Source organism: Anomaloglossus baeobatrachus, chromosome 1, assembly GCF_048569485.1.
Source record: "Anomaloglossus baeobatrachus isolate aAnoBae1 chromosome 1, aAnoBae1.hap1, whole genome shotgun sequence".
NCBI classification, from domain to species: Eukaryota; Metazoa; Chordata; class Amphibia; order Anura; family Aromobatidae; genus Anomaloglossus; species Anomaloglossus baeobatrachus.
The window spans coordinates 505640444-505667666 of record NC_134353.1 but is presented as its reverse complement, the minus strand read 5'-3'; the positions used below and the strand labels follow the sequence as shown (position 1 = coordinate 505667666).

The 27223-nt window shown below is 48.1% G+C and overlaps 1 protein-coding gene across 4 annotated transcripts in view; it reads right to left on the bottom strand.

The window, feature by feature from the left end:
• PTBP3 (polypyrimidine tract binding protein 3) overlaps positions 1-27223 on the bottom strand; it is a 241291-nt gene that overhangs the window by 106036 nt on the left and 108032 nt on the right. The window contains exon 1 of one of the 4 annotated variants that reach the window (XM_075315975.1): positions 13042-13227. The exons of 2 other annotated variants lie outside the window; for them this stretch is intronic. The gene's annotated coding sequence lies outside the window, so the exon portion shown is untranslated. Of the gene's footprint in view, positions 1-13041; positions 13228-27223 lie in introns of those variants that run through there. One more of the 4 variants, XM_075315993.1, reaches the window with a different exon arrangement.

Genomic DNA, 27223 nt, shown 5'->3' with positions numbered 1-27223 from the left:
GCCTTTAGGAATTACGGTATCCTGCAAAATATTTTGCAGCAATCCGTTTTTTCCCCATAGACTTTTAGTAGCGACGGATTGTGACTGATGGCCCTGCGTTGCATCCGCTGCCTGACGATCAGTCGTTTACTGACTGACCGTCAGGCGAGAGCAATGCTGAATGTAACTTTTTTTTTGTGCAGCGGATCGATTTTTTTACTGTGAGCATGCGCACAGTAAAAAACCATGATCCACTGTAAATGCAGTTCCAGCGGCCAGAACGATCAGCTGATCGCCCGGCAGCCGGCTTTTCTGAGCAATCAGCTGATCGCCCGGCGGGCAGCTTTTGAGAGCAATCACCTGATCGCCTGGCTTTTATGAGCGTTCAGCTAATGGTTCAGAAAAGACATCCGCCGGGCGATCAGCTGATTGCATAGAAAAGCCGACGGCCGGGCGATCAGCTGATTGCTCAGAAAAGCCGACGGCCGGCTTGAGCGTGATCAGCTGATCGTTCTCTCTTTCGTTTTTATACTGAAATCATTTCACGGAATCCTATTTCTCATGACAATAAATTCCATTTCTTGCCACCTGTTGTACAACACATCAGTCAAGCGTCAAGCAACACAGGTGACTGATGCAAAAAAACGGAAATGTGAACGTAGCCTTACCTATACTGGAGTTATCACTATGTTTTAAGAACAAATGGGTATCCCCCGGTAGAAGCACCCTAGTATAATTGTAATCTCAATAAATCATGTGAGGAAAACAAGCCAGAGAAAGATAGTCATGTCTTGATGCAAGAGAGATGCTGCATCCCAATATTCACTGTCTGTGAACCACATAAACAGTATATCATACTGGTAGCAATATGCTCAGAGTGCTAATAATCCACTATATACCAAGTTTATCAGAGAACTAGGATCAAGTAATGAAATTGTCTTAGAGGAACATTCTACAGTGACTACGTGATCTCAAATTTCCGAATTGTGACAATATGCAATGTGCACACTGTCATGATTCCACCGTGGGCCCTCTGCAAGTAACTGGTCATGTGACCGCACATATGGGATTTGCATACTTGCAGTCACATGCAGACTAGTCCTATCAGACTTTTAACAACAGAAGAGAATAAAGAGAAGAAGCCGGATTAGATTAGTTGCACATTTTTTCTCCCAAGGGAAAATACAATGGAATCATGACAGTGCGCGCATTTCACACTTTCACGATTCGTACTTTTCACTCAAAGAGTGACCGCACACTGGATGGTTGACTGTATCTTCCAAGAGGCTTCCCAACTAATTGTCAGGATGGTTTCAACTAAGGAAGGAATATTTTCTAATAGAAACCAAATCACTGCTGTCACAAACCACCGGGGGGTCACTCAGAAATCCCCCGCGCTGGCTACCAGTACGTCACAATCGGGGGGTAGCAAGGGGGGGGTCACCCCTCCTTTATACCTCCCGACCGACAGACAGAGCAAGTGACGCGCTCTCTAGCGCCCCTCTTATAGTCAGGCCAATTATGGAATTGCCCGACAATAAGCAAGGAGGCCGCTATACTACTTATGCCGATTATTGAAGGGTCCCCGGTGAGAGTAAGGTATATATTCCCCCGACCTCCGCGGGCGGAATATATAATATCTTCCCGAATCTCACTGGCCTCCCCACAATAATCCTTGGCACAACTCGCTGCCACCAACCGCTTCACGGTAACTATTAGCCGAACACACGGACGTGGGATTCAAGATCGAGATAACAGAACAGCCCAGGATTAATTATATAATTTAATCGCCTAAAGCACACTAGAAACTACAATATATACAATAGGGAATCTACAGAATATACAGTTATGTCAGAGTACAGTTACAATCAAAGCATGGGTTACAAACAGGTATACAATTACATCAGTTACCTTGTGTGTCTGGCCACAGGGGGGCGCTGTAGACCAGGTTTCCAGGAACCCCCTCACAGGTCTTTCCCAACCAGGCCCCCGAGCAGAAGAACACTGGAAAATGGCCGAAGTAGGGTTATCAACCTGGGCAATCCAGGTCCCCTCCTACCTTAGTGACCTCACAGGGAAGCACTGCCACTCCCCCTGCATGGATCAGAATTATCCAGCAAAGGGGATATTGGCCATAACTTTGCCTGGGAGCGTCGTAGGCAGACGCCAATGCTCTCATTGTGACAGTTATGAATTTAGCTACAGAACGAGGGGACTCATGACCTGTCTGCCAGTTCCCCATTGGCTGATATCACGCCTGGGGCATTTCCCAATGTCCTGCTCCCATAAAAAGGGGGTGCCGGCATCGTCCACATGCGGAGACACCATTTTTATGGTTGCCATATTTATCGGAAATATGGCTTGCGAGATATGAACCATTTTTTACTGGAGTCGTTCTGTCTGCTAGTTCCATAGCCTTGCTAATGAGATACAACTCTTGTTACAGGGTGACGGCAGGGAGTCATCCTGTGTCCTTTGTCCTAAAGCCACCTAATTTCCATATCACAGGACATGGCCATGGAGTTTGTTGCTAAACCAGTTGTGTGAAGGAAAGGGGGGTTGACACCAGGAGAGGGCTTCCTGACATACTTGAATATCATGATTTATCGTCATCTCTCCGGATTTACCTCACACCTCCCCCCTTTTGAGGGCGCTAGGGGGCAGCACACTCCGGTGTTCCCCCGTGCGCCCGTCCGCGACCTCTCCTTGTCGGGACAGCCCGTCTGCGTTACCGTGGTCACGGCCCCTTTTGTGGCGAATGGTGAAGTTGTATTGCTGGAGCGCAAGGCTCCATCGCAACAATCGCCCATTCGTCCCAGAGACGGTGTGCAACCAGCTGAGGGGATTGTGGTCCGTCTCCACGATGAAGTGGCGCCCGTATAGATAGGGTTGCAGACGCTGCAGGGCCCACACTATGGCCAGGCACTCCTTCTCCATCGTGGAATAGGCAACTTCCCTTGGTAACAGCTTCCTGCTCAGGTACAAGACTGGGTGCTCTTGGCTCGCAGAGTCCACCTGGCTGAGCACCGCACCGAGGCCGAAGTCACTGGCGTCGGTCTGTACTACAAACGGCCGCGTGAAGTCGGCTGCCTGTAGCACGGGCGGGCTGGACAGGGCGTCCTTTAGGGCCCGGAAGGCTGTCTCGCAGTCCATTGTCCAATCGACTGCAGAGGGCAGCTTCTTCTTGGTGAGGTCCGTCAAGGGCTTTGCCAGGCTACTATAGCATGGAACAAACCTCCTATAGTACCCAGCGGTCCCCAAGAAGGACATCACCTGCTTCTTGGTCCTGGGGGTGGGCCAGGATGCGATGGCTTCCACTTTCTCAGGCTCGGGCTTCAGTGTTCTCCCACCTACCCGGTGACCGAGGTACTGGACCTCGCTCATGGCCAGCTGACACTTTCCCGGCTTGATGGTCAAACCTGCCCGGTGGACCCGCCTGAGCACCTGTGCTAGATGCTCTAGGTGATCTTCCCAGGTGGGACTGAAGACGGCAATGTCATCCAGGTACGCGGCCGCGTACCCTTCAAGTCCCTTGAGCAGGGTGTTGACCATCCGCTGGAAAGTGGCAGGGGCATTCCTCATCCCGAATGGCATCACCGTGGACTCGTACAGTCCAAATGGGGTAATAAAGGCAGAGCGTTCCCTGGCCTTGCGAGTCAGGGGGATCTGCCAATATCCCCGGCTCAGGTCCAGGATGGTCAGGTACTGAGCCCCGGCCAACTGATCGAGCAGGTCATCGATGCGTGGCATTGGGTACGCATCGGCGACCGTGACAGCATTGAGCCCCCTGTAGTCCACGCAGAACCGAGTGGTTCGGTCCTTCTTAGGGACGAGGACTACAGGCGAGGCCCAAGCGCTGTTGGATGCCTGGATCACCCCCAGCTTCAGCATCTCGTCAATCTCCTGGCGCATGTGTTGCTGCACCTCCAGGGAGACCCGATATGCTGAACGCCGGATCGGGGGATGATCCCCAGTGTCCACGTGATGGACAGCCAAGTCAGTCCTTCCGGGCTGGTTGGTAAACAACCCCCGGAAGGGGTGTAGGGTGGCCCACAGCTGGGACCGTTGGTCCTCCAAGAGCTGGTGGCCAACCTCTACATCCTCAATGGATCCGCCTGCCCTAACCTGGGCTAGCATATCCAAGAGGGTTTCCGCTTCTCCCTCCTCGGGCAGGTTGCACACAGGGAGTGCACATGCCTCCCGCTCATGATGTGCCTTCATCATGTTCACATGGAAGGGCTTCCGCCTTCCACGGGCAGGGTCCAGGGTGACCAGGTACGTCACAGGGTTGAGCTGCTGGTACACGAGGTATGGGCCTTCCCAGGCTGCCTGAAGCTTGTCCTGTGGTACGGGGACCAGTACCCACACCTCTTGACCCACTTGGTAGGTCCTCTCACAAGCGTTCTGGTCGTACCAACGCTTCTGATCGGCCTGGGCTTGAGCCATATTGTCGTGTACCAGTTGCGTCAAGGCCTGCATTTTGTCCCGGAAGCGCATGACATACTCGATAACCGACACTCCAGGGGTGGCCAAATCCCCTTCCCAAGCCTCTTTCACCAGAGCCAGGGGGCCCCGCACACGTCGCCCGTACAGGAGCTCAAACGGTGAGAATCCTGTTGAGGCCTGTGGAACCTCCCGGTAAGCAAATAACAGGTGTGGGAGATACCGCTCCCAGTCACGCCCATGGGAGTCGACCAACATCTTAAGCATCTGCTTTAAGGTGCCATTGAACCGCTCGCACAGGCCATTAGTCTGTGGATGGTACGGGCTGGCCACCAGATGTCGCACCTGGACTTGCTTACAGAGGGTCTCCATCAGCTGGGACATGAATTGGGTCCCCCGGTCGGTGAGCATTTCCTGGGGAAAACCCACTCGGGAGAAAATCTCCAGCAATGCGGTGGCCACCTTGTCAGCCCGAATGGACGACAAGGCCACTGCTTCTGGGTACCGGGTGGCATAGTCCACTACCGTCAGTATGAAGCGTTTCCCGGAGCTGCTGGGGATGGCCAGCGGGCCGACCAGATCCACAGCCACCCTCCTGAAAGGCTCATCGATGATTGGCAGAGATACCAGTGGGGCTTTGGGGCGTGGCCCCGCCTTCCCCACTCTCTGACAGGTTTCACACGAACGGCAGTAGGCAGCCACATCGGCCCCCATTTTTGGCCAGTAGAAATGCTGGTTTAACCTGGCCTTGGTCTTAGCGATCCCTAGGTGTCCGGCCATCGGAATCTCATGTGCGATCCGCAACAACTCCGTCCGGAACGGATAGGGTACCACCAACTGTCGGTCCCTGGGCCACGCCTCCGGTGAACCCTGCTGGACCGTGGCCCGGTACAGCCGTCCTTGGTCCCAGACCACTCGCTCCGGGTCCGAGTCCGAGGGAGGCTGTGCCGCCTGCTCCTTTAGAGCTTTCAGGCTGTCGTCAGCTTCTAACGCTGCCTGAAACTCCTGACTAGATGTGGCCAGAATCGACGAGACTGTCACATCTTCAGTCAGTACCCCGGGACCTGTGTCCTGGCCTCCACCTGACTCGGCTGCCACTTGGTCAGAAGGGGAAGAGCTATCGGACCTCCGGGAGGCCCCTTGGCTTCCAGCACTCCCACTGCGGGTGACAGCGGCCACAGCCGCTGCGACCGTGGGTCGTGCCTGCTCCTCCTCCGTTCCTGACCAAGTCGCCGGTTCAGGCAGACCTACCTGGCTTCCTGACACCCCGGTTGTGGGGGAACCCTGCACCGAGATCTTACCTGGGAGCACTTCCGCTCCTGGACCGGCCCCAATCTCACCTGCCTGTTCCCCTCCTGCAGCAACAGAACCCCGCTGTGAAATCTCTGGGGACCCCACATTTGCTGTGGTAGCCCCCACCCCACACACTGGTCCTCCCCCTGCAGCACCCTGCTCTCTGCTTATCCCTGCAGAGGGCAACAGATCCCAGCTCACAGGCTGGTTACTTGTAGAGGCATTGTCACACCTTTCTCTGACCCCCTCCCCTGTCACAGCTGCAGCTGTGTGTGTGTCTATGGTGTCTGTGCAAGCAGAAATATCAGAGTTCACTCCCTCCTCCCTTACATCATTCATAGATAACACATTAACATTGTCAGGAGTCATGTCAGCACTGGCTGAAGGTTCAGCCTTTGGGGCGGGGCCAAACTGGGAGGTTATTTGCCCCAAATCTGTCCCAAGTAGCACGTTTGCAGGGATCCGATCAGTTACCCCCACCTCCCTCACCCCTCGCCCTGCGCCCCAGTCCACATAAATGTCAGCAACAGGCAGCGCCGGGTCAATGCCTCCAATCCCGGAGACAGCGAGGGTTTTTCCAGGGATCAAGTCTTGGGGGGACACCATCTCAGGCCGCACCAGAGTCACTTCCGAGGCGCTGTCTCGCAGTCCTATGGTCACAGACTGGCCGACGGTGACAGGTTGGAAGCTATCCAGGGACCTACCACCACCCCCACCCACACAATACACCTTGGGCGGCCCTTGGGACGGGGACGGAGCCGGGGCCTTGGGACGCTGAGGGCACATGGCCTTGAAGTGTCCAGGTAGGTTGCACTGGTGGCACCGTCTTGGTTCCGCCACGGGCCTGGAGAGGGGAGTTGAGGGGGACACCCCCTGCAGTCTAGGGGCAGGTGGGGCAGTCGCAGAATTCATCTTACCCCCTCTCCAGGTGCTGCTGGTGGCCGCTCTCCTGGCCTCAGGGGCCCGGTTGTTGGTGTAGTCATCGGCAAGGGCAGCTGTAGCCGTGGATCCCTTTGGCTTCTGGTCTCGGATGAACTGGCGGAGATCCTCAGGGCAGTTCCACAAGAGTTGCTCCGTGATGAACAAGTCCAGGATCTCCGGTCCGGTGGAAAGCTGCAGGCCTTGGGTCCAGTGGTCGGCAGCTCGGGCAAGTGCCCGCCGGTGGTCAGCCCAGGAGTCCTTTGGTCCCTTCTGCAGCGTCCGGAACTTCTTGCGGTAGGACTCCGGGGTGAGGTTGTACTGTTGGATCAGGGCCCGCTTGATGGTGTCGTAGCCCTGATCCGCCTCAGCAGGCAAGTCCCCAAGGATATCCAGGGCCTTACCCCTTAAACGGGGGGTCAGGTATTTGGCCCACTGGTCCTTGTTCAGATGGTGCTGCAAGCAAGTCCGCTCAAAAGCAGTCAAGAAAGAGTCCAAGTCTCCATCCTTCTCCAGCACTGGGAAGTCCTCAACACGGACCTTTGGAAGTTTGGTGTCTTGAAGGTCACGTGTGGCCGATGAGGGCCGGAGCTGAGCTAGCTGCAGCTGGTAGTCACGCTCTGCCTGGCGCTCTTCACGCGCTGCCTGCCGCTCTGCCCTGCGCTCTGCCATGAGTATCTCGTAGGTATCCCGGTCTCCAGCCTGGAGAAGGGCCATAGCCATTTGAAGAAGGCTATCCGAGCCTCCCAGGCTCGGTGGAATGGCACGTGGTGATCTGCGGCCCGCTGCGGAGCCTGGTGCTTCACTGTCCATTGCAGAGCGGAGGGCTGGCATCTGGCTCGTTGAGGAACCTTGGGCGAGCTCCTCCTCATCTTGTCCAGCAGTCCCAGGTTGTGCGATGTCCTCTGCAGAGCTGTTCTCTGGCGTCGGGCTCCTGGAGGGCTCGTGGACAACCTCCTCATCGTCTCTGGCCTGAGCATCGGCCATTCCTTTGGCTTTGCTCCTGGTGCTATCAGCCATTGTTGCAGACTTTGGTCACTGACACAGAACTGACACCTGATGCCTCCACACACCTTACAGTATCTGCACTCTGACACTCTAGTGTTGAGCTAGTCTGAAGACCCCAGCAGCCACAGCTGCTGCAGGCAGTCTTTAGTGTCTGGGAGTATGGGTCTCACACTCACACACACTATTATCTCGATCCCACCGCTATGCCACCAATATGTCACAAACCACCGGGGGGTCACTCAGAAATCCCCCGCGCTGGCTACCAGTACGTCACAATCGGGGGGTAGCAAGGGGGGGGTCACCCCTCCTTTATACCTCCCGACCGACAGACAGAGCAAGTGACGCGCTCTCTAGCGCCCCTCTTATAGTCAGGCCAATTATGGAATTGCCCGACAATAAGCAAGGAGGCCGCTATACTACTTATGCCGATTATTGAAGGGTCCCCGGTGAGAGTAAGGTATATATTCCCCCGACCTCCGCGGGCGGAATATATAATATCTTCCCGAATCTCACTGGCCTCCCCACAATAATCCTTGGCACAACTCGCTGCCACCAACCGCTTCACGGTAACTATTAGCCGAACACACGGACGTGGGATTCAAGATCGAGATAACAGAACAGCCCAGGATTAATTATATAATTTAATCGCCTAAAGCACACTAGAAACTACAATATATACAATAGGGAATCTACAGAATATACAGTTATGTCAGAGTACAGTTACAATCAAAGCATGGGTTACAAACAGGTATACAATTACATCAGTTACCTTGTGTGTCTGGCCACAGGGGGGCGCTGTAGACCAGGTTTCCAGGAACCCCCTCACAGGTCTTTCCCAACCAGGCCCCCGAGCAGAAGAACACTGGAAAATGGCCGAAGTAGGGTTATCAACCTGGGCAATCCAGGTCCCCTCCTACCTTAGTGACCTCACAGGGAAGCACTGCCACTCCCCCTGCATGGATCAGAATTATCCAGCAAAGGGGATATTGGCCATAACTTTGCCTGGGAGCGTCGTAGGCAGACGCCAATGCTCTCATTGTGACAGTTATGAATTTAGCTACAGAACGAGGGGACTCATGACCTGTCTGCCAGTTCCCCATTGGCTGATATCACGCCTGGGGCATTTCCCAATGTCCTGCTCCCATAAAAAGGGGGTGCCGGCATCGTCCACATGCGGAGACACCATTTTTATGGTTGCCATATTTATCGGAAATATGGCTTGCGAGATATGAACCATTTTTTACTGGAGTCGTTCTGTCTGCTAGTTCCATAGCCTTGCTAATGAGATACAACTCTTGTTACAGGGTGACGGCAGGGAGTCATCCTGTGTCCTTTGTCCTAAAGCCACCTAATTTCCATATCACAGGACATGGCCATGGAGTTTGTTGCTAAACCAGTTGTGTGAAGGAAAGGGGGGTTGACACCAGGAGAGGGCTTCCTGACATACTTGAATATCATGATTTATCGTCATCTCTCCGGATTTACCTCACACCTCCCCCCTTTTGAGGGCGCTAGGGGGCAGCACACTCCGGTGTTCCCCCGTGCGCCCGTCCGCGACCTCTCCTTGTCGGGACAGCCCGTCTGCGTTACCGTGGTCACGGCCCCTTTTGTGGCGAATGGTGAAGTTGTATTGCTGGAGCGCAAGGCTCCATCGCAACAATCGCCCATTCGTCCCAGAGACGGTGTGCAACCAGCTGAGGGGATTGTGGTCCGTCTCCACGATGAAGTGGCGCCCGTATAGATAGGGTTGCAGACGCTGCAGGGCCCACACTATGGCCAGGCACTCCTTCTCCATCGTGGAATAGGCAACTTCCCTTGGTCTCTCAGAGCCAAATGTAGCTCGCGACCCTCTCTCAGAGCCAAAATGTAGCTCGCGACCCTCTCTCAGAGCCAAATGTGGCTCTTTGCGTACGGTTCCACTTGCATATGACTTATGCGAGTCTCACATTGGTATCACCCAGCACTGCCGCACACTCTCCTGACAGGAGCAAGTCAGTAGCATGTATTTCCATGAAGCTGAGGTGCTCATGTCCGGAGAGCGTTAGGCCGTGCCGGGTGACACCTTTGAGAGACTCACACGAGTCATACCAAGTGGAACTCCGGCCTTAAGGTCAGAAAGGTTGGGGGCCATTAGTCTAGGTGGAAGAACATAGGCGTAACAATGGGCATAATGTTTCATCCTCCACACCATGTACATGCCAGATATTGTAAATGCAGTATACTGTAGCCCACCTATGAATGTGGACTGTTAAAAAGGCAACCACTAACAATTATTTTTAATTTGTCACAGAGTCTAAGGAGTATGTTAATTCAAGCAGTAAAAACAGTTCCATCAGAAACATTTGTAAATAAAAAAAAAAAAAGTTAGATACAGTTTATATGGAACAGGTGTCTAATGTAGAAATCAGTAGTTTGTTGTCCATAAGAAGAGTGGTATTGTCTGAAGAGGGAAACAGTGAAAAGAGGTTTAGAAAAGATCTACATACCCCTGTACCCGCTACAAAAAAAAAAAAAAGTATAAAATAATATATATATATATATATATATATATATATATATATATATATATATATATATATATATATATATATATATATATATATATATATATATATATATATATATAAAAAGCAAGGATGGTTGACCTTAAGGTCCAGTCACACTAAGCAAGCTCCAGCGATCCCACCAGCAACCTGACCTGGCAGGGATCGCTGGAGCGTCGCTACACGAGTTGCTGGTGAGCTCACCAGCAACCAGTGACCAGCCCCCAGCGCCGCGTGGAAGATGCTGCGCTTGGTAACTAAGGTAAATATCAGGTAACCAACCCGATATTTACCTTGGTTACCAGCGCACGGAGCTACACGTGCAGAGAGCAGGGAGCAGCGCACACTGAGCGCTGGCTCTTGCTCTCCTAGCTACAGCACACATCGGGTTAATTAACCCGATGTGTCCTGCAGCTACATGTGCACAGAGCAGGAGCCGGCACTGACAGTGAGAGCGGCTGAGGCTGGTAACAAAGGTAAATATCGGGTAACCAAGGACAGGGCTTCTTGGTTACCCGATGTTTACATTGGTTACCAGCCTCCGCAGAAGCCAGCTCCTGCTGCCTGCACATTTAGTTGTTGCTGTCTCGCTGTCACACACAGCGATCTGTGCTTCACAGCGGGACAGCAACAACTAAAAAATGGCCCAGGACATTCAGCAACAACCAACGACCTCACAGCAGGGGCCAGGTTGTTGCTGGATGTCACACACAGCAACATCGCTAGCAACGTCACAAAAGTTGTTCGTTAGCAGCGATGTTGCTAGCGATGTTGCTTAGTGTGACGGGGCCTTTAGGGAGATCAACATCTACCACTGCGGAGACACCATCACATGTTTCTCAACGCAGTGATTCTAGAGCAATGCCTCCTGGGAAATATTCAAAGCAAGAAAAGCTGTCTGTGGATGGATACCATGTTTGGCATAGGTGGTCTCCTTGACTGGAGACTGCCCTTCCCGTGGTTGTTCCTTCCCGGTGAAAGACCTGGCTAGTTTCCTGCCAGCGTTGAGAAACATTGGATGTGTCTCCGCAGGCCTTCTTGCTATATATATATATATATATATATATATATATATATATATATATATATATATATATATATATATATATATATATATATATATATATATATTTATTTATTTATTTATATGTTTAGATTTTCTTACAGGACAGAGAAATACACAAACCTCTGAGTGCCTACTAGATGGAAATTTAGCTAAAGGGAGTAAAGGAAACGAAGGATAAAAAACAATAACTTTTTGCCTGTCCTACGTATAAAGTGATAAAGCAAGAGAAGTTTAGATTTCAAGGAACATGGCAGGTTTACCAAGCAGATTCTGCATCGAAACACCACGATCAAAGAACAACATAAGTATGCTATGTAAAAATAACTTAATTCTTCCAAAGACACCAAGAGCTTAATAGAAATGAGCTGACCATTACTCAGGCATTTTCCGCTCTGAAGATGCAATAAGAATCCTCAAAAAACAGACAGAATAAGGGATGATTATTATAAAAAAAAAAAAAAATTAGGAAAAAAAAAAGACTGCCAAATGACAAAAAAAAAAAAAAAAAAAAAGTCAGCGGTGAAACCCCCCCCCCCAAAAACGCTAAAAGATGTTTCAGAAAAATATGCCTGAGGTGAAAACTATGTCGTGCACTTACGCAAAAGGTTTTTTAATTGTGAAATTTGGAGCAGGTTCTGCTTGAAAAACCATTTCATTTACTCAGACCAGGCTCCATATTGATTTCAATGGTAAAACATGTATGCATGTATGTATGCACATGACGCTTTTTTTTTTTTGCACATAACGCTATTTTTTCCAGGTTTTTTTTGTTTGTTTTTTTTTCTCTCAGTGTAGAGAAAGCAGCAACATGTCAATTCTCGAGGCATTTGATCCTGGAACAAAAAACCTCCACATTTGATCAGAAGCAAAAACACACACCCTATGCATAAAATCCACATAAAAAGTAAGAAAATGTGCTAAACAATAAATTCAGATGAGCGAAGGGATCGGCCAGATGAAACAGCGAAGTACCCAAAGCTGTATGCCCAAGCCCAGTCATGGCGCACGTCTGCAAATAGATGAAAGTCAAAAGGTAACAAATCTAATCAAATCAATTGACAAAATGTTAACTAATGAATTTCCAAAAATGGATATACAATCTGCTACCCGTAATAGTGTGATAAAGGAGGGCGGACAAACTAAAAGAAATTATTAGTAACAAAAAGGTAACGCAACTCTGCCTTATGCCAGAATATAGAAGGCGACTTACTGAAGAAAATGCAAAATAAAGACAATATATACAAATGTCAATGAGTGAAATGTGGTTGATGTTATAGGATAGACTATCCTAGGATCTAAGACTGTCATCTTAGTGATGCATGGAAGTAGGCCAATATATTGTTTCTCCATTTTGCCATAGGTCTTAAATATTTGCACACGCAAAAAGTAACAAAATAAGCAATTAAGCATAACATACGCCTAATATTCTCCGTACTAAGGTGTAAAGGGGTTAACAATCTGCGCCAAATGTATTCTAGAATCACTCATTCCTACAATTGCCAGTATACTGAGCAACAAATGAGTTGGAACGTAGCACACAGGGTGATCATGTCATACTCACCGAACAGGAAGTATAGATTTATTTCATTTGTGAAGCAGCGTATTAACCTTCGCGATTCAATACACAGCACGACGCGGCGGTGGAAAGTAGACTATGCGACGAAAGTAAAACTGCTCTACAGGTTTAGATATATCTACTAAAAAGTATCAGAAAGGAAGAGACAGGGCTGCCCTGGGTCTGCTGTGAAGCAGTTGGGTGTATGACTGCCATGAAACTCCAAGCAATAGTACCTTTTAGAAGTTGCGTGTAGCTGCCAAGTCTTCAGACGAGGTGACAACACGGTCCAGCCGTGACTGAGGGTGGCGGAGACGACAAGCTGCCATGTAGGCCTCTAGCATGAGAAGCAGATTTCAGAAAGAGAGAGGAGAGAGCGAGAGAGAGCCGGAGGGAAGCAGGATAGAAAAGAGGAAGCAGTGGGAGCTGCACGCAGTAGATAAACAAATTACCCTCACACAAAAGAGGGCTGTCATTTCAGGCAAACAGCACAGATGAATGAGAGCTGAGCGCTGGGAGGGAGGGGACTAGAACACCCAGCTCTCCTCAACAGGTGATCTCCTATCCAAGCACCACACGCCTGCTGCAGCTACCAGGCTCAACTTCGCCTCCTTTCCACTTACTCAATGATTTTTTTTTCCCCTGATCACCAATTTTCCATATCAGTAAGGCTACTTTCACACATCAGGTTTTTACCGTCAGGCACAATCCGGCGAATTGCTGATAAAACGGATCCGTTTTTTTCCACATAGTCTTGTGTTAGCGCCAGATTGTGCCGCATGGCCTTGCGTTTGATCCGGCGTGCATCGGATACGGCAAAAGTTGTCTGTGCGGCCGCCGGACAGGACGCACCATGTACAGCCTCTTTCACACATCACTTTTTGCCATCATGAGCAATTCGGCGATTTTTGAAAAAAACGGATACGGCGCCAGATCCATTTTTTTCTCATAGTGTTGTTTTTGAGCCGGATTGTGCCGCATGGCCTTGCGTTTCATCTGGCGTGAGAAGGATCCGTCGAAATTTGTCTGCGTGGCCGCTGGAAGCAATGCACAATGCAACGTTTTTTGTGACCGTCAAAAAAACTGACGGTGATGGATCCGGTGCAGTCTGTCTTTTTACAATGGAAGCCTATGGACACCGGATCCATCGTAATGTGGCAAAAAAACGCAATAAACTGAGAATGCTCAGTATCACAATAGATCCATCGAAAAACGGAAGAAACGGTAAACAGATGGAAAAAAATCTGATGTGACGGTTCCGTTTTTTCGACGGCTCCTTCGCATCCGTTTTTTTGCTGGATTGTGCCTGACAGCAAAAACCTGATGTGTGAAAGTAGCCTAAGTGCATATAAGGCTGGAGTCACACTTGCGTGTGACTCGTGCGAGTATCGGATCACACTGCCCGGATTGGCTGGCTTCTCTTCTTCTCACTGTATTTCTAGGATGCTGACCCGCTTCTATCAGGAGAGCCGCGTTTTGCATGGAGGAGTGCAATCTGATAAAACATCGGATTTCACTCACTCCAGTGCAAAACTCTGGGGCAGTGTCCACCTGGAATTGATTTCTCATGCCATAGCTTCATGCAGAATGAATAGCAGCATTCTGCATTTGGCAGAGAGTCTCGGCTCAAGCACCCCCATACAAGTCTATGGGAGAGTGTGAAACATCGCATGTCATCCGAGTGCAGTGCGATGTACACAGAGACAGGCAGCGGAGGAGAGGGAGAAAGTGCTCTCTCCCTCTTCTCCGCACCTGTGACCTGACCGCAAGATCGTATCAGTCGCATGACTCGGTTGATGCTCACAGAAGAGGGTCGTTAGCATATCGCTTCTGATGCTCTCGCATAGGAAGCTGTGCGCAAGTGGAACCGTACCCTAAGCCATATTTACCAATCTGCAGAAGTAGGCTTATACTGGCATACAGTATACACTTTACATAATAAGGGTTAACTCGCAAGTTGGGGATCCTTGACGTGGTTGACGAGCTTGTCTATTTTGGACAAAATATGGACCTATAGCTCATGTATTTTATACATCATTTTTATCTTTTTATTGCACACTTTTCCATTTTTATGCGAGATGCAGCCAGATTCATTAATGTTGGTTGGGTGAATTGGGATGTCTGTCCTGTGGGGTGCACTTATATATTGCTGTGCAGCTATCCTGATCTAATAGTATGGGCGTCATCAAGAGGTTGTAAGCCAGACACTGTACATCACACGTACCTGTGTGACTAGCGCCCTATACAAGCCCTATCGGTGTGCATGTCTAATACTAGCAGCCACCCCCTCCATGAATTAAGTTGTGAGTGGTTGTTTCATCAGTATTTTACACCTGTGCTGCCCCCAACCTTTATGATCGGGGCCTATTGCATTGGTAATGGCTTGGCTTTTCTTTTCTTTTCTGTGAGGTTATTCCAACAACCTCAGTGCACAGACCTTGTAGTATAAGGCTATGTGCGCACTTTGCGTTTTTACCTGTGTTTCAGCTGCGTTTTGAACTGCAGCATTTTTATGCCAAAAGGCATGCGTTTTGATTTTCAAGCAAAGTCTATGGGAAATGGGGATTTCTTGTCCGCACTTTGCAGTTCAAAACGTTGCGTTTAATTTGCATATTTTTGGGCAAAAACTCAGCGTTCAAAGAAGCAGCATGTCAATTGTTTTGCCATTTGGGCTGCGTTTTGTTAACATTGGAGTCAATGAGAAGTTGCAAAAAGCAAGAAACATCAAAATTCCAGCGTTTAACATGCTTTTTAGCTGCAGAAAGAATGCGTTTTGGACTAAATAAACGCATGTGTTTATGACATCAAAATAATGGAATGATATGTCCCTTTACACACACACATAGTCCGACAATTAAATTAATGAAAAATATTAATTTATTGTTATTTTAGCCATAAATAGTTTAAAACCACTATAATTATATTAAATATAACTATTTTTGTTATGATTTAATTAATTATAATTGTTTTCCTTTTTTTTCCTTTTTTCATAGTGTTTGTATGTTAAAACTTTATTTAGTAGTGTCTTTGTAATCAAAACGCATCTGACTTTAAACAATGGAAAAGCAAGTAAAACGCGCTAAAAATGCGGCTAAAACGCGATAAATACGCATGCGTATTTATAGCGTTTTTGTGGTCAAAACCAACTTTGGCAAAAACCATTTCTGCCAAAGGATGCGTTTAGAACTGCAACTACCTCGACGCAAAGTGCGCACATAGCCTTATAGCCTAAAAGTAGGTCAATGATGTAGCATACTTTAAAAAAAACAAACAAACAAACATTCTTTGTACACTAATCAATCAAGTCTAAAATGTTGGGGAACATCTTCACATAGCCAAATCTGTGGCTATAAGGACGCTCCCTGCAGTGACCGGCGTCAGATGGGTATACATATTCTATTGTATAATGTGGAATGGACAGTAATTTATTTTTATATTTGACAGGATAAAGCTACAGAGATATTTTAGTATAAACAAAATTCTATTTTGTTGGAATCAAAAAAGATTTTGGACATTAGGTCATTTTACTATATGGATTAATGCATTCAACCTTATTAAAGCCTCATTTACATGTCCATGTTTAAACGCATACGTGAAAAAACAGTACTGGTATCATCAGTGTGTCATCTGATCCGTGTGTCCGTTTTTCACTACGTGTCATCAGTGTTTTTGACAGATATATATAAAGAAAAAAATAAATGACAAAGCTTCTCCTATACTTTGCAGTGTTATATGTTCACAGGGGCGTAACAACTGCGGTAGCCGAGGTCAGCATCAAGACCGGGCCCAGCAGGTTAGGGGCCCAGCATCCACCCTGCAGATCAGCAGCCAGCTCCTCTCTGTGAGAAAGGAGCTGCGCTGTTCTGTGGCAAACCACACAGCCGCTATATGGCCCGTGAGTCGGGGGGGGGCCATGAGTCAGGGGGCCCGGTGTTAGCGACAGCATCGGGCCCCCCTCACCCATCATCGCACACAGCAATGATGAAACATTGAGCGGTGCACTACGCTCCATGATTCATTATTCTCGCCCTGTGCGTGCGTCACTTCTGTGCGACCAAGCTGGGTACTGATCGGAAAGATGTATAGCAGAGCATGGGGAAGCTGAGTGGCTAGGACAAGATGGATATCACAACATACGAAAGCTGGGTGCTGATAGAGGGATTTTAGATCATGGGAAACATGGGTGCTGAGGGAAAGAGCCAAGTGTCATTATCCTGTACCCCGAGTGTTGGCGTCATTACCTGTACCCAGAGTGTCTGAGTATGTGGAGAGGGGAGGGGGGGCCCAGGTCCAAACTTTGCATGGGGGCCCATCAAACTCTAGTTACGCCACTGTATGTACACCACATGGATGTGTTTTTTCACTAACCCATTAGATTTGTATTGGCCAATTTCCTCCGTGATAGCAGAAAAAAAACCAAATGTCTGAGTATTTCGCACAGACACACTGTCCTTAAAAAAAAAAACACATGGACATGTGAATAGCACCATAGGTTAGAATGGGGAAGCATTGTATCTGTGAAAAAAAAAAATCAGATACAACAGACATGTACTTTTTATTTGTTTTTTTTTAGGCCTCATTCATAAGTTATAGCCTTTTTGCCAAATTTCTTATTATAAAACTTGTTAGGCCTACAAAACTAAGATTGCAAAAGATTTTGTAATTCAATGATTCAGCTTGTTTGTGGTCTTTAATAAAAATAAAAAAGAAAGTAGATGTATAGGAAAGAGAATAAAGGGAACCAGATAAGTAAGAAGCTAACGTCAGCCTTGTCTGTCCGGCTGCAGGGCGGTGGAAAGAGCAGCTGCTGGCTATGTCGGCCTATTCTCCTCCTCCTGCTGCCCAGCTAGCGTGCCGCCTATTGTCTAATGGATCAATTATTAAAGAGAACCTCTTTATCTTGTAATAAGATATCCCACAGTCTAACAAAAGCCAAGCCACCTTGTCATTAGGCAGCCCGAAAGCCACAGGCTTCATAAGGGGAACATTGAAGCAAAAACAAAGTGACAAATTAACAGTAGTCAGGTAGTCTGTAAAAAAAAAAAATAAAAAAAAAAATATATAAATATAAATTATATATATATATATATATATATATATATATATATATATATATATATATATATATATATATATATTATATACACATACATACATACATACATACACACACACACACACACACACACACATATATACATACACACACACACATATATACATACACATATATACATACATAAATATATATATACATTGCCTACAAGTAGTATTCAACCCCCTGCAGATTTAGCAGGTTTACACATTCGGAATTAACTTGGCATTGTGACATTTGGACTGTAGATCAGCCTGGAAGTGTGAAATGCACTGCAGCAAAAAAAGAATGTTATTTCTTTTTTTTTTTTTTTTTTAAATTGTGAAAAGTTTATTCAGAGGGTCATTTATTATTCAACCCCTCAAACCACCAGAATTCTGTTTGGTTCCCCTAAAGTATTAAGAAGTATTTCAGGCACAAAGAACAATGAGCTTCACATGTTTGGATTAATTATCTCTTTTTCAAGCCTTTTCTGACTAATTAAGACCCTCCCCAAACTTGTGAACAGCACTCATACTTGGTCAACATGGGAAAGACAAAGGAGCATTCCAAGGCCATCAGAGACAAGATCGTGGAGGGTCACAAGGCTGGCAAGGGGTACAAAACCCTTTCCAAGGAGTTGGGCCTACCTGTCTCCACTGTTGGGAGCATCATCCTGAAGTGGAAGGCTTATGGAACTACTGTTAGCCTTCCACGGCCTGGACAGTCTTTGAAAGTTTCCACCCGTGCCGAGGCCAGGCTTCTCCGAAGAGTCAAGGCTAACCCAAGGACAACAAGGAAGGAGCTCCGGGAAGATCTCATGGCAGTGGGGACATTGGTTTCAGTCAATACCATAAGTAACGTACTCCACCGCAATGGTCTCCGTTGCAGACGAGCCCGTAAGGTACCTTTACTTTCAAAGCGTCATGTCAAGGCTCATCTACAGTTTGCTCATGATCACTTGGAGGACTCTGAGACAGACTGGTTCAAGGTTCTCTGGTCTGATGAGACCAAGATCGAGATCTTTGGTGCCAACCACACACGTGACGTTTGGAGACTGGATGGCACTGCATACGACCCCAAGAATATCATCCCTACAGTCAAGCATGGTGGTGGCAGCATCATGCTGTGGGGCTGTTTCTCAGCCAAGGGGCCTGGCCATGTGGTCCGCATCCATGGGAAGATGGATAGCACGGCCTACCTGGAGATTTTGGCCAAGAACCTCCGCTCCTCCATCAAGGATCTTAAGATGGGTCGTCATTTCATCTTCCAACAAGACAACGACCCAAAGCACACAGCCAAGAAAACCAAGGCCTGGTTCAAGAGGGAAAAAAATCAAGGTGTTGCAGTGGCCTAGTCAGTCTCCTGACCTTAACCCAATTGAAAACTTGTGGAAGGAGCTCAAGATTAAAGTCCACATGAGACACCCAAAGAACCTAGATAACTTGGAGAAGATCTGCATGGAGGAGTGGGCCAAGATAACTCCAGAGACCTGTGCCGGCCTGATCAGGTCTTATAAAAGATGATTATTAGCTGTAATTGCAAACAAGGGTTATTCCACAAAATATTAAACCTAGGGGTTGAATAATGATTGACCCACACTTTTATGTTGAAAATTTATTAAAATTTAACTGAGCAACATAACTTGTTGGTTTGTAAGATTTATGCATCTGTTAATAAATCCTGCTCTTGTTTGAAGTTTGCAGGCTCTAACTTATTTGCATCTTATCAAACCTGCTAAATCTGCAGGGGGTTGAATACTACTTGTAGGCACTGTGTGTATATATATATATATATATATATATATATATATATATATATATATATATATATATATATATATATATGTTAGTGTCTGTGTGTGTTCCATGGTTGTAAAATATTCTTTTTTAACAATTTCTTTACAAACTCAGCTCTACCCATTAGTAAAGGTTTGTTTGGTAAAACGGTATATACGTATACCATATATATATATATATATTTATACATAAAAACATCTACACACATATACATAAAATAATTGTCACTTGCCGTCACTATCTTGAATACATATATAAGGGTCTTTGAACGCTTTCAGCGCCGCTGATTACCATAGGTTATAAAGAAATTTACATGGAAATGAAAAGTGCAAGCCAAGGATACATTTGCCCGGGTCCAATGAATTACTTTGTCACCATAGATGCAATAATTAATTCCCTGGCTGCCTGTTATCGGTTGCTACAGCCATGTCTATGGCCACTTAAACAATATACCCTGACAGCCGCAGCTGTAGATTTGCAGCAGCTGGAGAAGCACTGATGGGGCACCGCTGCTCTTATCTATTCGGACTACCTATGGAGTGGAACACTGGCCTCACATTAGATCACAGCTTGTCATTCGGCCACACAAAGGGCGGAAAAAAAGTCATGCAAATTGACATATATTACTATCCATACACAGATATATTGTAAAAGAACAGTGGCATGTGCAACATTCTGGCTTGTAATGGCTAAAATAATGCTTAAAGTCACTAGATTCGGCACAATTTCACTCCAGTGCAGCCTCAATGTATTTTCAAGTTCACCAGATCTTTTTTTTTGTGCTGAAAGGTGTAAAAGCAGTTTGACAGGAAATAAATATATTTTTACATTTTTGCCAAATTCATGAATTACATGCACCATTTTTATTGGTTTGGCACAAAAAACGGCAACTACAACTACAAGACCAAAAAGAAAATGACTTGAAAAAAATAAAAATGATGAATTGGGGCCTTGGAGTATATCCTTTTTAGGGATTGTGAATCAGATAAAAGGTGTCCTTGTGGCCAGAATGGAGAGAAATTTAAAGTGCACCAATCACCAGGTTTTTCGTATATAAGCTAAAGCCAGTGCTATACTGGCACTATCGGGCTGATTCTATACATACCTTTAGGTGTCAGCTCGGATGTACAGGTTTTGAAACACAAGCAAGTAAAGTTTGTAAAATGAGCAGCTTTTTGAATGACAGCAGCTGCTGATCAGCTGATAGCTGGGGGGGTATTCATAGTGATTTCCGCCCCCCTGTCTATCCATTCTCCCTGTTATTTGTACTAATTCTATTATGGAATCGTTTTACTAATGGTTGTGGCTAGAAGGTCCTGTGCTGATATCATACCTATGTGACCAGAAGGGGTGCCTTAGGCAACATAGCTGATATCAGGAAGCAACATTATTTTTCTGTTAGCTGAAGCCCCGCCCCTTCTCGTCACATAGATATGACATTAGCACAGGTCCTTCTAGGCACAACCATTACTAAACAATTCTATAATAGAATTAGCATAAATAACCGGGAGAGGATGGATAGGTAGGGGTGGTGGAAATCACCCATCATGCACCGCGGCTAGAGAAGAAAGAACACTAAGATGGCCGAAAGAGGTTCTCACAGCGGCCTTGGCTCTTATATACAGCATGTTAGAATGCTGTATATAAGAGCACTGTGGTAGCGGCTGCAGCTTATAGTCACCAGATCTGGTGACAGGTTCCCTTTAATGCTGTAAATTAAAAAAAAAAACAACAATAATAACAATTTCAATTTCTTTTTTATTTTGCCACATTGGGATTTTTTAACTCCACTTACCATTATGATAAAATACTTTTAAAAGTACAACTCATCCTGCAAAAAACAAGCCCTCGCACGCCTACATCGACAGAATAAAGGAAAAACTTATGTATCTTGGAATAAGGGGAGGAAAAATTAAAGTGCAAACACGAAAAATTGTCTGATCCTTAAGGGGTTAAAGAACATGGGCGATAATGGCTCCTGGTACAATTGAAAAGATTGCCTAAAAGGAATGTGTTACCAGTTGTTTGCTGTTCCATCTGAGAGCAGCATAAAGTAGGGGCAGAGACCCTGATTCCAGTTATGTCACTTACTCAATTCCGTGCTGTAGTTTGGATAATGTCATTGTTTTATCTGCTGTAGATTTGGCAGTTTTCTGAATACTGAGCTCTGTATAACTCTGCCCACACAACTGTTTGGTAGCTTAGTGTGTTTACTGTGCATAGGTAGAAAGCTGACTATTAGTGGTGATACAGATATCATGAATATTAAGGACTATATGGCAGATTTACTGTCCTCTATTGATCATCCCGTGCAGATAAAACAGGGATTTTATTGACACTGTCCAGAAAGTGACACATCACTGGTATCGCGATCTCTGTCTCTACATTATTCTAAACTCAGATTTGGTGGCAAAATCTGGTGACAGATTCCCTTTTATAGAAAAAATCCAGCAAATAAGTATGCCCACGGGCCAATTTGTGTATGTGGTCAAGAGTTATAGTGCGTAGATGTGTGTGATTATGTATATAAAGACAAGTAGCACAGCTTGTTGATGTTCTTGTGTGAATGTATATGAGTGGCAGCAAAAACAAACCTCTGATGCATATATTTGCTCACAGTATGCATGCTCATTAATATTGCCGGCACGTATGCCACCATTAGGCTAGGTCTATAGCGAAAGGAACACGACTCACGTCACAGTGTTGTACTGCGTCATCACATATAATGATTTCCAATGGTACGGTCACAAATGTTTCTAAATGTGTTGGATTTTCTGTTGCCTGCCATAGAGTTCAATGCAAGATACATAACTGGGATTTGCAATTTTATTTTAATTCTATTTAATAGGGCAAATTCACAGCACTGAAATAGTCTCACAACAGCAAGTTGCAGAGAGGATTGTTTTTTTTTGGGGGGGGGGATTTACTGTTGTGCGACATGTCAACATGTACGTAGTCCTAGCCAGGCCCGGACTGACCATAGGGCAATTCTGGCAAATGCCAGATGGGCCGGTCCCTGTAGTGGGCCCCCCTATTTGCAGTCACCGCCGCTCTGCTCAGCAGTGTGCAGGCCGGGCAGCATTATATGTCGTGCACACACTAGCTGCAGCAGGACCAGGAGGCAGCGCGCTGTGCTGTGCCGGCCCTGCTGTGTGATAGTGTGCTGAGCAGCGCGGCGGTGTCGGTGACAGCAGCTTCCTCCTTCCTATTCAAATGTATTTGCGTCTTTCAGATGTAAATACATTTGAACAGTGCGCCCGGACTGGGCCCCGCCCCCGACGTGCAGCAACGTGATGAGATCAGCACCTTGCTGACGCTGTGTGGGGAAGTGCTGCTGAAGAATAAAGAGGGAGGTCTTCAGAGACGAGCAGTGGGCACGAAACCTCATTATGGCGTCTGTACTGCGTGGAGACAAAAAGCATGGGAACGACTCAGAAGATGTCACTTAAGGTACCTGGATGTAAATGATTATTTGTGATATTGCCTGCGTCTTATCAGTATTGTGGTTCCTGTATGGTCCGCAGTCTGATAACAACTCCCAGCATCTCCTCACCATTGTTAAGAACAAGCTGGGAGTTGTAGATTCCGGCATCTTCCGAGTCTTCCCATTGATCTGCATTGTAAAATACAGAACGATTTCTGAGTGGAAAACACCAGAAGAATGGAGCGGTCACTTCTGATAATCACTTCATAGTTTTAGAAACCCGAAGTTGGTAAAAGATGCTCAAAATCCTGAACCGATGCACAGCAGATGGTCATTCCAGGATTTTTTACAGTGGTTTCCATGGTGGGATCTGCCCCAAAAATGTCATTGCACATTTGTGACACCCTGACCTAGCCAGGTAGCCACAGGTAGGCCCTTGCACAAACACCCGTCCCCTAATAAGGTAACAGCAGCCAACCTAAAAACCCTGAGCCACCCCTCTCAGGTCTTGACGTTCACACCAGGGGCGGAGCCAGGTGGTTGGCCACACCTACCGAGGAGTTTGGATAGCCTGAGGCGGGAAAAACACAAACAGATCTGTTAGGGAGGAGAGGAGAGCAGTAGGAAAGTGTAAACGTCTTTCAGGGGTCTGGGTCGTAGCCCGGATACCCTGTGGCCAGGAGGCAGATGGTGGTTGCCACCTGCAGGAGCCGAGAAGACGGCTGGTGGAACCGTAAGGGACCGGGACAGGGTAGTGGCCCGTCAGTACCGAACCGGGGAACCAACTGGAAACCGGAGCACCAGGAGGGGTACTCAGACCCAGAACGAGGTCCAGAAGCCACTGGACCACGTTGAATTTACTGATTGAGGTCTGGACCTTAGGTCCTTTCCCATCCCAAGACCCGAAAGACGGCAACAGCCCACCGAGGGGGATAGAAAGCCACCGCACAGGCAGAGAGATCCCACGGGCCAGCGCCTGCGGGCAAACGGGTTCCCTGACACACAAAGCCTGGGAGCGGACTACCGTCGCTGAAGCATAGGCAGTCAAATTCTACAAAACGAGATGCAGGAGAAAGGCACGAACCTCTGAACCGGGTGGGGGATCAAGCACCATCCTTTTGGTTTACCAGAGACTCCGGTGTATCTGTCATAGTGAGTACAACAGTGCCCTCGGGCTGCGCACCACACCGCACCAACACGCCCGCACCTCGCAACCATCGGGCCCCGGGACCGTCATCCCCTGCCTACGGAGGGGTCAACACCAGGCTGCAGAACACCGTACCCGGGAGCCTAGTTAACGGCAGCGGTGGTGTCCACACTCACCACAACCCGTGGGTGGCGTCACGAACTTACATCCCTAAACACAATGGCCTCGGCCGTGAACCTCCCCACCGAAATCCACTCACGAAGAGCGCCAGCCTCTCTTCAGAGCGATGTGACCCCCGGGTCCGGAGGCGCTCGAGCCACCCACCAAATGAGTCCGGACCCGAGCGGCTCGGCTGCCGGCCGAGCGCGGGGCGGTACACATTCCCTAAGTGGTATGTGTCCAAAATTATCACCAGTGACAACAACAGCTTCCCTGATCACCTATCTGTAGAATAGGTCATCAATATTAGTTCAGGGGGGTCTGATTTTATATCCTTGCCCATGAGCTATATGACGAGGCCGAAGCATTATGTGGAGAGCAGCATCCTCTTCATTATCTGTGAGACCCAGCTCTGAAGGGAAAATAGCGGCTTCACCAGGTCCTGCTACTAAGAGCAATAAATAGGACTGAGCTGTAACACTGGATCCAGCCGTGTCTGTATGTTATGTGGTGCTGTGCTGCCGACGTGTCAGCAACCGAGCTGCTCAGATCTGGATCCGCAGGGGCTCGAGGAGTGTCCGGACCCGAGGAGGGGGGTCTCGCGGCCACTCGAATGAAGGGGGGCATTTACAGGAGATTGTGATGCCACTCATGGTGTGTGGTAAGGTGGAGTACCACCACTGCAGTACCCGGTGACGATGGAGTGGGCAGCCAGGTGTTTAACCCCTCCACGGGTAGGGGGAATGCCCCGGGACTCGGTGATGGTGACGGGGATGTGCTGTTGGGGAGGTAAGGGTTACTTGCATACTCACTCAGTCCAATAACGCTGACATCGATAACTTTAGTAAACCAAAGTTCTGGACACCGCTGCCGCTGAGGTCCCGTTTGGGTTTGGGTCCCGTTTCTGCTGGTGTTGCCGGTTGATCTGTGACCTTTCCCTTGGCACCTTGTTTCCTTCTAGTTAGTCCCTGTAGCTTGAAACTAGTCGGGTCCCGCTCCCCAGTGTGGCTAACTGAGGAAGCTTGCTCTCAGGGTTCACGCTTAGGATTTCTTGGACCATATTTGTGGAAAGTCCTATCCCTCTCGTTGTGCTAGTACCCGATTTTGGAGCAGGTGGAGAGCAGATCTGGAAGACTCCGTTCTCGTCAGGCGAATTGTCAGGTTGCCTGAAGCTACTCCCTGACCTAGTGTCCACGTACCCCATCGTGCCCTAATCCCAGCCTGATGATGGTACAAGGTCGCCGGCTGTCCTCCACGACAATGCCGTGCCCCTTGTCACGATCCCCTGCGACCTGGGGTCCAGCTCCTACCAGGCCCAGACCAACATCTGCTACCTAGTAGTTCCAAGGAGCCCAGCTTCTGACCTCCTCTCACTTTCACCTCCAACCCTACACTCTCCCTTTCTCTGACTGACTCCTGACACTCCTGACCTCACCTTAACCAACCTCCCACATGGGCGACCCTATTCTACTCAGGTCGTCCATTGGTGTGTCTGGTGGGTGTGGTGCAGAATGTTCCTAGGATTTTGATTAGCTGGTTTTGGCAACACCATTGGTTAGGGACCCGTAACAAAGGAGGAGGTGGATATGACTCGCCCACCCCAGGGCTATGGGACACCCGGTGCCGGGCCGGACTAGTCCAGGGGTCGTCAGTGGTGGTGGGGCCCGGCTCCGTGGCCCTGGTGGGTGTCAATTAATATGGCTGGTGACTTGGGAGTAATTAAAGTTTTTATTTTGTGACGCCACCTGTGGTTTGCGGCTATTAAGCCGCCGCTGCTGTGCGAGGCCTCCGGGGTGATGTTATGGCAGCAATGGTGGTACTGCTCCCCACAGGTGGAGCGGTGCCCCGGGGACACTGTTGGTGCTCGTGAGAGTCTATGGTGTTGTGTGGATAACACAGTGCAGGGCCGACAGGCAATGAAAGAAACAGGCACAAACAACAGTCTCTTTACCTTCTCCTCTTTTACTTCACAAGCGGTTAGTCCTGGGAGACCGTTACAGGTGGTAGAGGGCTCCGGTCGGCCTGGAAGTAACTGAGATGTCGTTTTGGCCAGATGAGTATGAGGCCTACTCCTGTTCTTTTCCTTACTGTGATAGGACCCTGCTCTGTGAATTTAGCAATGGCCCCCTTGCTGCTGGGACCGGTGGTACGTCCCTTTCCCTCTGTGGTAGGCCGCGCAGGCCCTCTCTGGTGCTTCTCTGCTGGAGTCCACACCGGGCCCTGTTGATGCAGCTGTACCTTCGGGCTGTTTATGGGCCAGGTGCTTGCAGCTCTCCTGCCCTTCGGATTCGGCTACCAGGGAGTATTTTAGGCCCTGGTGGCCACAGACTCCGATGTCCGAGTCTCTTCTGTACCTCTCTGCTCCTCCTGCTTCACTGGGCCAAGCTGCTCCAGCTCTAGGCCCCAATTCCACAGGATAGCACTACTCTGCGTCTGCTTGCTATCACTTCTCTCTACAGGCTGACTACTAACTCCTCCCTCAGGCCAGACTTAAGGAATGCTCCCTGGAACTCCAGGTTCAGAGCTCCCCCTGCTGGCCTGAGGGAGAACTGTGTTGGATGTTAAACTTACTGGCCAATAGACCCCCCAATTACCTCCAGGCTCAGCATCAACCCTTTGGAGGGGCAATGCTGTTGTGGCGACCAGGTTCTGGGGCGCCACAGATATTGTACAGAAGGGCAGATTGCACAATACCCTATGACGACCTGATAGGCCAGGGCGTCACAATATGATCGTGTTACACAATCTACAGGTGTACAAAAGATATTACACATTCACCACGCGACAAGTGGGCCTGTGTACCCCCAAATGCCAG